A 15,531-nucleotide genomic window follows, 5' to 3' on the forward strand; every position below is an offset into this window, starting at 1 on the left:
AGATTGGGAAACAGGCGAGGTTAAGGTAGTTTAAATGGTGCCGACCCTTCACTGCAGCTCATTTTGTTTCAGACTGGAGATGGATTCTATTTGTTACACAGTTCAGGATTACCAGATTCAGTGAAGGAGCAGATTAAAGCCTTCTGATGGCCTTTCCCAGCTCCGTTGCTTCTAATGTATTTCAGTAACAAAATCAGTAAATAACACGCTTACCATGTTGTTTAGCGTGGCCGAGTGGTCTACGGCGCTGGATATAATACTCTAGTTTCTGCAGAAAAGTTCCTTCGAATCCCATCGTTGACAGAGTTGTTGTTTGCTTTGGCCCTTGCAGCTGAAGATAAACAGCTCAGATTGAATGTAGCAGTGTGGGCGGTGTCGTTCCTGGTAGGAAAAAAGAGGAGGAACAGTGCCAATTAAACAGTTGTTGGGGTAATGGAGAATGTGTGCAAGGAGTGTAGTTGCTCCTATAGGGGGAACATACGGATACACCGGCTGAATGACTGGCTGCCGATATAAGCAACAGTGAGACTGTATTCCCGGCCCAGGGGTTAAGTTCTGGATAAAAGCAAATTACTGCGGATGCTGGAATCTCTGAAAAGGAGTCATCTGGATTCGAAGCTACAGCTCTTTTCTCTCCTTACAGATGCGACCTGACCTGCTGAGGTTTTCCAACATTTTCTCATTTGGTTCCAGGGAGAAATGTGATGAATTTAGATTTTCCAAGTGAAGTTCAAATCCTGTCATGTACGCTTCCCATCATTCCTCATTGTGACTATGTTTTTAGGGAAAGTTATTTGAATTAAAGCAATGGGTACGGAGATGATCATCTCATTACCAATGTGTCACATCAGCTTCCCTGAGAGCATAATGACCAGGATTCGGCGCAGTGGCCCCACGTTCAATTTCCAGTCATGGAGTCAATCATCTTTTGTTCAATTCTTCATTTAATGAAAACACGACTCACAGCGCCTGTGAAGGGAGAAACAAGGTTAATCTTCCAGCTGGATGAACTTGTATCAGAGCTGGAAAAATCAAAGGTGTAACTTTGACAATAAACTCTGAAGAAGAGTCAGATGATACACACGACGCACATGTCAAATCTTGCCATTTTCAAGTTGCATCTTTTAACTTGCTTCCCCTGTGACTGAGGGAAGTGCAGTTGACGTAGTTTGTTTTGTTCGAGCAAAGCACTGAGAAGGTCCCACAAGGGAGACTGATTGAGAATATAGAAGCACTTGGAATTCAGGAAACTGGGCGAGATGGATCGGAAAATGTCTTCATAATTGGACACATAGGGTAGTGGTAGAAGTCCGTTCTAATTAATGGAGGTGAGAGCACAGTGGCCTACGAGAGGTTTCAGTGCTGAGACGCTTTTTGTTTGTTACATGCATAAATAATATAGATAATAATTTGAGGGGAATTGTAAGAAGTTTGCAGCTGGTACAAAGATTGTTGGCGTGGTTAATATTGAAGACGAAAACCCTATGTTAAAAGAAGATCTCGATAGGTTGGTCAGATGGAACGAACAGTGGCAGATGGTGTATTAACCTGATAAGTGCGAGGTGATGCACTTTGGAAGAAATAATAACACAGGTGACTATTTCATGAATCGCAGGACATTAGGAAGCTCAGAGGAACATGTGGATTAGGAATACTAATAAACAGATCCCTGAAGGTGGCAGAGCAGTTGAATAGGATAGCTACAACGGCATAAGGGACACTTGTTTTTATCAGTCGTGGCACAGAATATAAGGGCAAGGAATTAACGTTGGTGTTGTATAGAGCGGTGGTTAGGCCAGTGCTGGAGTACTGTGCGCAGTTCTGGCCAGCTCACTATAGGAAGGATATGATTGCACTAACAGGGGAACAGAGCAGATTCACCAAGATTTTTCCTGGGACGGAGCATTTGAGCGAAAAGGGGGAAGTGGATAGGGTTGGATTGTTTTCCTTTGAGCAGAGAAAGCTGAAGGAGTGCGGGGGCTGATTGTGGCATATAAGTTTGAGGTTCATGTACAGGGTGAAGGGAAAGCGTCTCTTCCCCTTTGTTGAGATGTTAATCACGAGGGGGCATAGTTTTAAGCTAAGGGGCTCGAGATTCGGCAGGTATTGTTTTCACGAAGAGGTTGTTGGGCATGTGCAGTACAGCGCCTGCGAAGGTATTATTGGAGGCCAGAAAAGTTACAAACTTTAAAAAGTATCGGAATGAACACTTGAAACATAATAGCATTCAAGGATATGGGACACGTGCTAGAAAATGGGATTAGCGGGATGTTCGTGGCAGTTATTGTTGTTGTACACTCGATGGGCCAAACCGTCCCTACTGCGCTGTACGACTCTATGACTAAGCACAGTTCACGGTGAGGAGAAATGCAACATGTCCTCTGTCAGTGACCAACGCCTCTGCTGATAATCCGACCTATCAAGGAAAAAAAAGGCACAACCAAACTGAGGAGAAACTGTGATAATGCGGGGATTGCGGGAAGGGATTCAAGTAACATAAAGAATGAGAGAAATAAATGGGGGGAAAAGCGCGGAAGAAAATAAGACAGAGATTAATATATCAAATGTTGAACTCAATTTTGATTTCTCCTGGCTTTATCGTGTCCCCTTTTCATTTGATAATAACGTATTATATTTCTATTTCAGTTCAGATGAAAGGTCAGAGAGCTGTCATCTGATCATCTGTTTCTCTCTTCACAGAGCCGAGTCTGATCTGCTGAGGACATGACATTCACAGTTTTACATTCCAGTCTGGTGTGGATTGATAATGAGAAGCTCCTTTAATTGAGAAAAATAAATGTATTTGGGTTCTGACTTGAAACAAAATAAGCCGCACTCGTGAGTGAAATAAACATTTTCTGATTTGATGATGTCAGTCAAACCGAGCTTAAAGAGTTAGGACGTTGTATTTGCATATTTTCAATCCACCAGGACTATTCCTGCATCGAGGGAATTTTACACTATTGAAGCCAATATATTGGTAGCCATTCTAATTTCGGTTCAGTTGCAAACCGAACTTCTTGCACAGGTCCCACAGTCTCCCAAAACAGTCCGAGTGTCCGCGAAGTCTGAAGTCCACAATTCTGCATCTATTCTCCAGACACACATTCTTCTCAACTACCCGCCTATTTCTAAACTCACTAACACGTGGCACCGGAGTAAGCCTGAGATGGCGAACTTCTTTTTTTTGTTTGATCTACTTCTTGGCTCCATGAGCACTGTTTGCAGGATTTCCTCGCTTGTTATCTTATTTTGTTCAATTCAATACTCATTACGATTTTTGTATACCACCTCCAGCCTCCTCCTCCCCCCCCCCTCGCCCCCCCCCCATGATCCCCCCTCTCCCCCCTCCAACCGCCAATCCTCCCCCCCAACCCCTCCACCTTCAGAAAAAGTTGCAGTCCTTTAGTGACATTCTGACCCTGGTACGAGGGAGGCAGCACACCATCCCAGAAATGTAAGTCTTTTCCCCTTAGAATTGAATCCCTTCCTCTATAGCAATGTCATTTTCCTCCTCCCCTATTGTGCAGCAGACACATGCATGTTGCCGCGACGTTGACTGTCACTGCTTTCCCCGGCGCAGTAAGCCCCCCACCCCCGCTCCACCACGAAGTAAACAGCAGAGCACCCCCTCCCCCACACCACGAAAGAAACAGTAGCCAAAACGTTATATCTGCTCGATGCCCACAGGCGACTCCTGAACTACCTTCCTTCCTCTACTCCGCCTAGCGGTCACCCATGGGCTTTCTGCCTTTTCAACCTTCACCTGCGGTGTGGTTACATTCGGAACATGTTATCGACGACTTGCTCAGTTATGCGAATGCTCCACACTGAACCTCCTCAGCCTCAGCTTCGAAATGTGGTTAGCCAGTAGCTACATTTGGACACGCCTCCTGAACACGTGGTCACTCGTGACACCTGAAACTTGCACTGTTGCCATATCGAACAATCGAAGCATAGGAGAGGTGCAAGCTCTCCTGCCATGACTACCCTTAACCCCATCCGTCTAGCCCCCAACCGCTCCACGCTCTCCCCCACCCCATCACACCTCCACCTCCCGCCCCGCCATCACACCTCCACCTCCCGCCCAATCATACACACACACACACAGAACACACACACAAAGCCGCAACAACGCACCAATTGGCTGCCTGGACACGTCAGAAAAGTTAGCTGGCAATCGCAGTTTGCATGTTGCGTATGGGATTCATGGTCATGTGTTGGTAAATACGGTAATAGGATGTATCAAATTGATTGAATGTGTAGCGCACATTTCCGTACAGTATGGTATTTGGACGCAATATTGAGCACAAACATGCCTTCTGATCTTCACTTTGATTGCTAGCCTAGAAAGATATCCGCCAATCTATTGCTTTTGCTCATGGTCCTTCAAACGAATGAGCATTTCCGGCGATTATCACCGTTTTATTTCATTGATGTTTTTTTTCGATTTTTCTCTAATATTTATTCCCCTCATTTGGGACGCCTGGCTCCTCACGTTGTGCTCTTGGACCAATGAATGCCCCGATTCCATTTAATGGAAAATCAAAAGTGAACTGTTTCTGTCAGAACGGCAGGCCTGGGTTGGCGGGGGGGGGGGGGGGGGGGGTGCGGCGGCTTGTGGGGGGGGGGGGGCGGTTGTTTCCCCCAGCAGAGTAGCCTTGGTTGATGAATATAACCAGAAGACAATTGCAATGTTCATAGCCTGGGGCCAGTTAACTCAGGAAATACATATCTGGACATTCCCCCATTTTAATTTTACTCAGAATGGAGTTCATCGCTAAATTTCAGTGGATAAATGAATAAGAACCCGCGTTTTTATTTATATATCTGTGTCAGTGTGTTTTCCGTATGTGTGTCTTTTCTGTGTATGTGTGTGTGTGTGTGCGCGTGTGTCTGTCTGTATCTATGTGTTTGACTGTGTGTCTGCGTGTGCCTGACTGTATGTGGATGTCTGTGTGTCTTTGTTTGTGTCCCTGTGTTTGTGTCCCTGTGTTTTGTGAGTTTCTGTGTGTGTCTGTGTATAACTGTACCTAATTTTATCTGTAATAGAGAACCTATGTGGCGAAAGAGAGAATATGTTTTTGTGATTGTGTGTGAAGAGAGAGAGACAGATAATGCGCGTATTTTTGTCTGTAAGAGTGTATGCGTTTGAGAGAGAGAGAAATTGTGCTCAAAACGTGTTTCATTTTAATCAAAAACACATCTAAAAATTATGTTTATCACATTCTGTTATTTTTTCCAGCGCACAGCCAGCTGGATGAACTTTTCCTAAAGCCCACAGTAGTAGCAGTGAGTGAAGGGGGTACTGTGGTGTTGTGCTGTCACTACCCCGCCACATACACAGCAGCTTACCTATATTGGTACGTACAGTACTCGGGACAGGGCCATCAGTACATGCTGTTCAGACATACTGCTGGTAATGAAGAGAACGCGCCGGCATTTGGAAAGCGGCTTTTTGCTGTATAGGATGAAATGATCACAAACATCCCTTTGAACATCACAGACACTCAGCTTTCTGACTCAGCCATGTATTACTGCGCGGCGATGAAGCACCACGTTACATCGAGCCTTAACACTCGTACAAAAGCTAACAATTCGAGGTGGTCTGTGGCATGACCGCATGGTGGATTTGTTAACACGCTCTTTCGGAGAATGTGCGCAGACGCGATGGGCCAAGTGGCCACCATCTGCACTGCAGGGATCGCATGCATTCCATGGATCCCGAATTGTCCTGAAAGTAAATGGCTTGCTGCTGGGTTCAGAGAGTAGTTAAGAGTCAATCTGGAGTCGCATGTCGGTCAGGTTAAGGGGAGATGGCGATGTCCTCCCCTGACGCCCTGAAGGACATTGCTGAGTAAATTAATTTTCCATGTCAAACGATGGAAATTCACGGTCACCATTATTGATATTAATTTTAAATCACTGACTTTGTTAATATAACATTTACCAGTTTCAAATGTTAGAATTGAATCAATTGGTGTGGAAGATTAACATGGCCCTCTGACTAATTAGCGGTGACATTGTCACGTACCCACTGTTTCCTCTGTAAGGGATGTTATTTTCCAGACATTGCAACAATGACTGCATTGTGAAAGTACCGCATTGGCTGTCACATGCTTTAGGATAACTGGTGGTGCTGAAATTTATTTGTTTCCAGTTTCCAATTCTCCAGAATGGCTAAACTTTCAATGATTTATCTGAGGAATTTGCTGCTGATAATGAACACTATAAAGCGCTGAAGGTTTATCTTAGTCTCTAACTCTGACGTTACACAACGTGTTGGTGTTTCATATGCCCTATTAAAACAATTCCCCTTCTCTGTTCTGATCTTCATTACTCCACTTTAATTTTCAATTGCTTCAAATTGAATTTAATAATTTGATCATCAGAATGAACTTGGAGCGGAAATCTGTGATCTCAGTAGCATTTGCAGGAGCTGAACATTTTTCTATGAATCATCTTCAGCAGAGAATTACACATCCTTACATTCGGTCACTGTTTCTATCAGGAGTTACATGTAGATGAGAAAATGCCGTTAGAACCGGATATGCACCTGTATCTGACTGAGGTAACTGGGACCGCAACTGTCAATCTCAGGTGATGGCAGCAGCGAGAAGCTCCACCTCCCGAGCTCGCTTTATAATAACGTTAGCGGTTAAACTGACAACGGTGCACTTTCTTTTCTCAAGGAATCTTCATTCGGGTAAAGGTGACAAAGTGAGCATTTCATTAATTGGACGACTGATTTTGCAAGTTATGGTCACAGCGAGGACGTAAGGTAAAAAAAAATCTGCTGAATAAGTGCTAACTGAAAGTTTAACAGAATTGTCCATAAGTGAAACTATAAACTTATAAATCCCTTTGAATTTGTGAAATCTTAATCCCGGATTCTAAAAGTCCTGCATGAACTAAACATTCATAAAAGATCCGTTATTTATCATATATTCCCTGCACTTTATCAATGTGTGTCACATTCTGTGTTCGCTATGTCGTACATGTGAATTCTAATATATTGCTGTTAAATTAAAGCAATTCGAACCTTCAGCAGTGTCAGTGATTACTGTGCGTTCACACACACTCAGTGTGTGAATCGCAGCATTGTACATTGATGCCATTGAATGATAAATGTTACTTCCTTCTGAATATCATTATCCCGTTTGAAATTTCAATCTTTGCAGTTTGTGCGATTGGATCAGTTACTGTCCGATTGCCAGGAGACTGGCGGCTGTCCCCGACGAAAAACACTGAATGTTATGACATATGAGCGGGAACAGGAGGAGACACCGAGCCTCACTACGGATAGAACTTTGTTTCCCATTTCATCCAGGTTTTAGTCAGGAATTCTCTGTTACCCAACGCCGTCCAAAAGTGATTAGGACAGAAGGAGACATTACAACTTTAAACTGCATCTACTTTACGACAGAAAATTCCTTCAGTTTATTCTGGGTCCGACAATTCCTTGGGAGAGAACCTCAAATACTAAATCGCAGATTTTCGGCTGGTTACGAAATTAAAGCGGATTTTGCTCGAAGCCGTTTCTCCTCTGGGCTGGACAGTTCGAGTGGAAACTTTACCTTAACCGTCTCCAAACTGCGGCTCTCTGATACAGCCATGTACTACTGCGCACTGACTCTCACAGCGATACCAACCTGTTCAATACTCGTACAATAACTGGAGGGTATGTGACATGTAGCTGAGCTCTACGTGCGGCTGGGCAGACTCACAATGAGTGGAATATTAATGGATATTAGGCACGAAATCAAGTGAAATACTAAAAATTATTATTTTTTAATCTTAGGGAGCGGTTGATTTTATATGTGTTTCAATGCATAATGACGTTTCTTCGATTAATGCAAGACTGGGTGAGCAACCTCCCAATAAATTGGAAGCATTTCCAGGCGGTTATGGAAGTTCATCTCACTCGCAGTCAGATTTTCTGGTTGGATGGTTGTTTCGTTGGCCAGTAATGTTACAGCAGTAAGCTTGCACGTTCCCCCCGTCTCTGCGTCGGTTTCCTCCGGGTGCTCCGGTTTCCTCACACAAAGACGTACACGCTTGGTGGATTAGCCATGGTAAATTGGACCCCATTGTCCCAAGATTTACCATGTGTGCGGTTTCTGGGTTCCGGCGGGGCGAGGGCTCTGTCAGGGAGTTGTTGCATTGAAAAGATGCTCTGTCAAAGTCGGCGCAGCCTCAATGGGACCAGTGCCCTCCCTTTGCTCTGTCTGGCTACTATGATTATATGAACGCCGTAATTGACAGCTCAGCAATGTCAAAATACGCGACCGGCTGAACAGCCGTTTCTGTGTCACTATGATGGGCTACCTGCCCCTGTGAAACATGACTATTTCTGCTAATACGGCTTTGGATGTAATGAAATGCTGTTGATTTGGGGGCAGTGTCTTCTGAGTTTTTAGCATATTAATGTCAGCGCATAACAACACATTGTTCTCACACTTGCTGTTGCTGCCACATTGAATGGAAAACGTCAAATGCTTTGAGTGACCATTTGCAGAGGGCGTCTGGGTTCTGGCTTCACTGGTGTAATGATGAGCACTCTGGACTTCGAATCCAGCGTGCCGAGTTCAAACCTCGGTGGAAATTTGTTTTGCTAAAGCCGGCGATTGGTTTGCTAAAGGACATTTTATTTAAAATTCTCAGAAAGTGGAATTTTAAACTCTGAGGAAATCTCAGCAAATCCCACCGAAATCACATTGCAGACGATGCAGCGAATGACTCTCCTGGTGACATTGCATCATACCCATCGAACGACTGCACAAGAAAGCAAAGCTTTCACAGGCAGAGACGCCACAATGGGCAGAGGGTCCACCTATAGGTGTCCCTCACTCACTCATCTGTCCCAATTTAAAGAAGAGGTGGGACGGTGAGAATAGTCGCTCCTCTGAAATTCCAACTCACATTACTGAATTCAATGCCCAGAGTAAACTTTATAACATGAAACTGAAAGGACTCTGCCGATGGCACGAGGACTTTCTCCCAAAACACACACACACATACACACACACACACACACTTTCTCTCTCTCTCTCTCAGGTGCGCACACACCATTACACACGCACACAATAACACACGCACACACACAATCACACACAATCACACACACACACACTAAATCACACACACAAAATCACGCACACAATCACACGCACAATCACACGCACACAATCGCACACAATCACACACAGACACACATACACGCACTCAATCGCAAACACACACAAACACATAATCACACATACAAACACACGGACACACATACACGCACACAATCACACGAACAATCACGCAGGCACACATACACGCACACAATCACACACACACACACACACACACAGACACACGCGCATACGCGCACACAATCCCACACACACAAATGCACACAATCGCATACACACACACACACACACACACAAAGATAACGCGGTTCGTACAGATTCAGGGGCACACACAGATTCAGGGGCACTCACGGATAGCGGGGCACACAGATACAGGAGCACACACACACAGACTCAGAAACTGGGGCATACAGAGATACGGGGGCACACACAGATTCAGGGGCATGCACAGCGTAAGTGGGGCAAACACAGACTCAGGGCACATGCAGGTGCAGGCGCACACACACAGATACTGGGGCATACACAGATACAAGGGCACATACAGAATCAGGGCATACACACAGAGATACTGGGGCATACACAGCTACAAGGGCGCACACAGAATCAGGGGCATACACACAGAGATACTGGGGCATACTCACAGAGATACTGAGGCATGCACAGATACAAGGGCACAAACAGAATCAGGGGCATACGCACAGAGATGTGGAGCATACATAGACACTGGGGCATACAAACAATCAGGGGCATGCACACAAAGATAGTGGGGCTTACACGGATACAGGGGCTTACACAGATTCAGGGACGTACACAGCGATACAGGGACATCATCGGAGATAGAAGCGCACAGTGATGTGACCACAGATGGTGCCAAACCGACTGAGAACTTACAAAGTCTGCTGTTTATATTTTTGTTCTCGGTTTTTTTGTTACATATCACACACAGCAAGTCGGCAATGATCAGTAGATTGAGGACAGGGTTAAACATTCACCAGACTGACATATTTAGCACCGTAAAATTCTGAGATAGAAAGTAGTGAATTTAAACTAATCGTGCGTCAGTTCCTTTCACTGCCATAGAACATAGAACATGACAGCGCAGCACAGGCCCTTCGGCCCTCGATGTTGCGCCGAACTGTGAAACCAATCGAAAGCCCATCTAACCTATACTATTCCAACATCATCCATATGTTTATCCGATGAGCATTTAAATGCCCTGTCTGCTCTGTGTTGCCTTGTATGTTTCACTGGAGCGAGAGTGATGAGTTTGGAGGATTTTGGAATTTGGAAGATACACATGAGCAGCTTATGGGATTGTTTCACCTCGCTGTCTATTTCATGTACCGGGTAACAGCAACCGCTGTTACTGGCGGAAGGAGCCACTCCTGTTCCATCGAAACATGGCATTTTGTCAGTCTCTGGTATGAAAAAATACTGGAATGGAGCTGAAGCGCAAAAGTAGTACAGATCGGTGAGATGAAAGTGCAGACAGACGCCTTCCCTGATTCGATGCTTCTACTGTCGCGGCCCGCGTTCAATCCCCAGTCCGGGATGCAGCTCCATTGTTCTCGTACAGCACATGAATGGAAAGGAGCTGGAATTGCTTCCAGATACAGATGCGCATATGTGGACATACTATCTACACGATCTGGTATTACGTCTCTACTTCCTGATCGAAATCATGAGTGATACTCATGCCGGTTTGCAAAACAAGAATCAAATCTCTGTCTCGCTCCGCAATCCTATCAATTGCCCCCAACAATTTATATTCCATTGCCTCTGCTGGTTCATTTTATCAAAATGAATAATGATGCATTCTATACATTAACTCTGAGCCATGATATGATCGAGGGAAGGTATTTCATGACGTTTAAACTAAAACAATTGAAATTTCTACAGCAATGAGATTGGATCCCAAGCCTCCACAAAACCTCAATTCATTCCCTCGGACAACTCCTCAACTTTACCAGTAGGGAAATACATTCGGTTGCTTTTGGCAGTGAACAGAATCGATGGTGTTGGAGTGGATCATATTTCCCTTTGCACCTCCTCTACCACATAATAACCTCGTGTTGGATCGCCAGCTCAACACCAATTTCCCACCTCGTCCCGACTTCATTTTATTCCCTGAGAGTTCAAAAATCTCACCATCTCAGCCTTCAACATTCTCATTGGTTGAGGATCCACAAACCCCTGGGCAACAGAATTCCAATGATTCACAAGCCTTGGAGCGAAGAACTGGCTCCTTACCTCGGTCCTAAATGTCTGACACACCAGTCGGAAAATGTAAGTCCTGTTCTCGACACTCCACCCGGGAAACCGGTGGTTGGGGGGCGGGGGAGAGAGGCGGGGCGGGGGGGGGGGGGGCGGATGGCGCCGGGGTGGGGTGGGGGAGGCGGGGAGGGTGTGCAATCTCTCAGCATGTACACTGTCAAACTCACTGGCAGTTCCAGCCTTTTCAATGAGATAATTTCTCATTATTCCAAACCCTAGAGAGAACATAGTCATCCCACTGAATCCCTCCTCCAAGGGCAACTGCCTCATCACAGCAATCAATCCAGTGAACTTTGGTTACACAAACAGCGAGAGCTTAGAGAGAAATAAGAGCATAATAGGGAAAGGAGATGGAGGCACAGAGAGATTAGGAGAGTGAAAGAGACTGAGGTCGATACACAGAAGCAAGGGGAAACATAAAGAGACAGAGAGTTGAGTAGTCAGCCATAACACACGAATGAACAACCAGGGGCCGGAACCCACAAGCATTGGGTCCTCTGAATCGTTGACTAGGTATAAAGAGAATGTCCACAAGAGTAGTGAACATTTGAAAACGTCTTGAATTAGTTGTGAGTGCGTTGGGTTGTTGGATTGCCTGCATTGTCAGGTTCTCAAACCAAACCGCATCCTGCCGTGTGCACGGCAAAGAAATGAACAAAACTTGGCCATCGCAAACAACAACAGGACTCGCCCGGAATTCGAACCCGGGCTTTCTCGCAGCCTTGCGAATCCCGACAAATAAAGCGAGAATCAAACCCCCAAACCAACGAGCTGCGGTTGCGAAAGCTGTTCCAATACAGATACTTATATTGTCATCTAAATCTGATCAGTCTGAAAGCGCTGGAAACACTCAGGAAGCCAGGCAGCATGAGCGCACAGGGAAAGGTTTCTCTTTTTACACCTCCATAACCTTTCATTTAAATGGATGTTTGGAAATGTCGGAAGTTTTAAACAAGTGAAATCGAGGAGCTAGGAAACACAACAACAGGAAAGGGCTGTGATCGGGTACAATTCAGGAGAGATAAATGAGCCTGCACTTTGCGGTCCATGGCCTGAGCGTGAGGAAAGCAGAATATCACATAATATTTATACCACAGAATGAGACCATTCACAAGATCTTTGAAGCAGTCAGGTGTGCTGTGGATAATAGGGAACAGGTGGGTGTACTGTATAGTGATGACACAGGAGCCGCAGTGATGAGTTTGATAGATTTTGGTAATTGAAAGTAACACATGAGCAGCTTGTGTGACTGTTTCACCTCATTGCCCCTTTCATACTGCAACGAACAGTAATCGTTGTTGCCATTGGATAAAGGAGTCACTTATGTTCTACCTGAACAGAACTCTTGTGGAAATAGATCTGACATGAAAATAATGAAATGTAAAATGAAGGAAATTAGATTAAATATCAAACGTATTAGAAATATTGGGGCATCCAACCTATTCGAAATATTGGGTTCACAAGAAGTGACATGAATTGATGTTGTGATCGCAGATATAGAACTGGAACCCACCATCACACTGAGTGAATCCGCTGTCTCGTTAAATGTTGACCAAAGAAAATTTTTGACCATCTTCCACATTGGAAAGTACGGGAGCTCAGACAATAAGCTGTCTCCACTCACAAATAACAGAAAGGGTCAATTTCATCTCGCAACTTTAAGCCTTTACCATCTTCTGTACATTAATCATGGGGCGGCACGGTAGCACAGTGTTTAGCACTGCTGCTTCACAGCTCCACGGTAGCACAGTGGTTAGCAGTGCTGCTTCACAGCTCCAGAGTCCCGGGTTCGATTCCCGGCTCGGGTCACTCTCTGTGTGGAGTTTGCACATTCCCCTCGTGTCTGCGTGGGTTTCCTCCTGGTGCTCCGGTTTTCGTCCACAGATGTGCGGGTTAGGTTGATAGGCCAGGTTAACAATTGTCCCTTAGAGTCCTGCGATGCGTAGGTTAGAGGGATTCGTGGGTAAATATGTGGGGATAGGGCCTGGGTGGGATTGTGGTCGGTGCAGACTCGATGGGCCAAATGGCCTCCTTCTGCACTGCAGGGTTCCTAAAAAAAAAGATTTATAAAGTAAGTAAACAGACTGTGTGATGGTTAAATAAAAATGCGTTCCCTCCCAGTGGCGGATTAACCATTAGGCTGAGTAGGTTTCAGCTTAGGGGCCCGGAAGGGAGGGGGGCCCGAAAGCAAAAAAAAAATTGGTTTAACCCTTTTAAGGGTGAACAAATTTTCATAACTCGACCCCGTGGATGAATTAATATTACAAATACCTATAAATAGAGAAGCTTCACCCCCGGACTTGTGCTACATGCAAATAAATACAAAATAAATGCAACAAAGAGTTTATTGTCATGCTATAACATGTATACATACTTATTTTAGTGCATATTTAGTTACATATAGTACTTTTTTCAACATTCACCCTAACATAATATTAGTCCCACACCCCAGCACGATGACTGTCACCACTGCCTCCAGTGCTATCAACGTATCATCAAATTCACGATCATCATCTGATAATTCACCAACATCAACTTCAAAATCCTCGACACCTAAATCACTCCCACTATCATCACTGCATAATCCATCATCAAAACTGTTGTTGAGCGCATTTACCGCCTGTGAAAACGTCAAAACAGACTTTCGTTTGCGCGCCATCATCGTACAATGATATGTTATCTAACGTCACTTAACGTATCTTTATTCTATTCAACGAAGGGTGGGACGGGGGCAAGGGGCAAGGTTTAGGGGGCCTTACCAAAGCTCAGCCTAGGGGTCCGGGTGGTAGTTAATCCACCACTATTCACTCCCTTCGGGCCCGTAAACACAGAGGAACAAGCATAAGCATAGGCCACGCGAGACAGAAGACGAAGGAGCGACAAAACGGAGTCTTGGTATCAACGGAATAGCTGAAGGGTGGAGCATTTGACTGCAGGTTAAGAAGTTCCTGCATTCAAATCTGATGCCTCCTTCCACGCTTAACTGATATTTGTTTTTCAATTGAAAACTGCCCTTCATTGGCTGGAAAGCGCTTTCTGACGTCCGCTGGTCGGGAGAGGTTCGAAATAAATGCAAACATTTCATGATCTTCAATCCCAATCCTCTGTTACTGAGCCCAGTCAGTGGGAACAGTCTGTCCCTCCCTGCTCTATCAAACGGCCCTTTGCCCATGTTAGGAGAAGGGATTAACCATGTCACCACAGCAACACTGTGGGGTAAAACAGTTAAATGTACATGTTTAGATTTGTAAACGATACCATCATTTGGTTTTTCTGTGTCAGGTTTGGTGAAAATTGAATTGGCTTCAAATTTGCAGCCAACAAGCTGACACCCTGATTCAGGATACCATGTGGGCTGTAGTTGCCTCAGTCTCTGTGGCGCAATTGGTTAGCGCGTTCGGCTGTTAACCGAAAGGGTGGTGGTTCGATCCCATCCAGGGACGGGTTTTTGCTATTTTTACCCTCTCCATCTGCTTTCATTATCTCTCGGTTTTTGAGTGTCACTGAGGTCCGTGGGCAACACAAGAAAAAACGTATCGTGTGTTTCTGCCTCTACTGTTAGCCGCCGTCAGTTTATTGAACATTTATCTCTAACATATTATTTGTAACAATTTATATATTTCAAATATTATTAAATTCAATGACTGAACTCAAAACTTTAACCCATGTTTGATCTTGAGTTGCCATTTTCCTGCACATTTCCCTTCTTTCTCAGATAGATCAGGAATCTGTCTATCCCAACCTAAAATGTGTTCATTGAGGGAAATACACAGCAAATCGGCAAAGATCAGTGGAATGAGGACTGAGTTAAACTTTCACCAGAATGCTGTTTTTATAATTGCAAAGTCATGAGATTGAGTGCAGGTAGTTCACATTTGAGGCGTTTCAGTTCTTTGAGAGATGAATGCCTGCCGTGTTTTACAAGGTGCGTTTCAATGGATCAGCAATGATGAAATTGGTGGATTTTGGAAATTGAAATTTACACGTGAACAGCTTGTGGGACTATTTCATTTATCATTGCCGTCTTGCGGTGTGTTTTATGTTCTGATAAAACCTGTATTTATAATACAAGCATTAGATTATGGAAATTTTCAGCAGGTTTGGCAGAATCTGTGGA

At 44.7% G+C, this 15,531-nt stretch overlaps 1 non-coding gene across 1 annotated transcript; it reads left to right on the forward strand.

Annotated features, from left to right (window-relative positions):
* Positions 1-14,783: 14,783 nt before the first annotated feature.
* trnan-guu (transfer RNA asparagine (anticodon GUU)) lies at positions 14,784-14,857 on the forward strand. Its single transcript has one exon. It is a non-coding gene; the product is annotated as a tRNA-Asn (tRNA).
* The last annotated feature ends 674 nt before the right edge of the window (positions 14,858-15,531 follow it).

Source organism: Mustelus asterias, unplaced genomic scaffold, assembly GCF_964213995.1.
Source record: "Mustelus asterias unplaced genomic scaffold, sMusAst1.hap1.1 HAP1_SCAFFOLD_837, whole genome shotgun sequence".
NCBI classification, from domain to species: domain Eukaryota; kingdom Metazoa; phylum Chordata; class Chondrichthyes; order Carcharhiniformes; family Triakidae; genus Mustelus; species Mustelus asterias.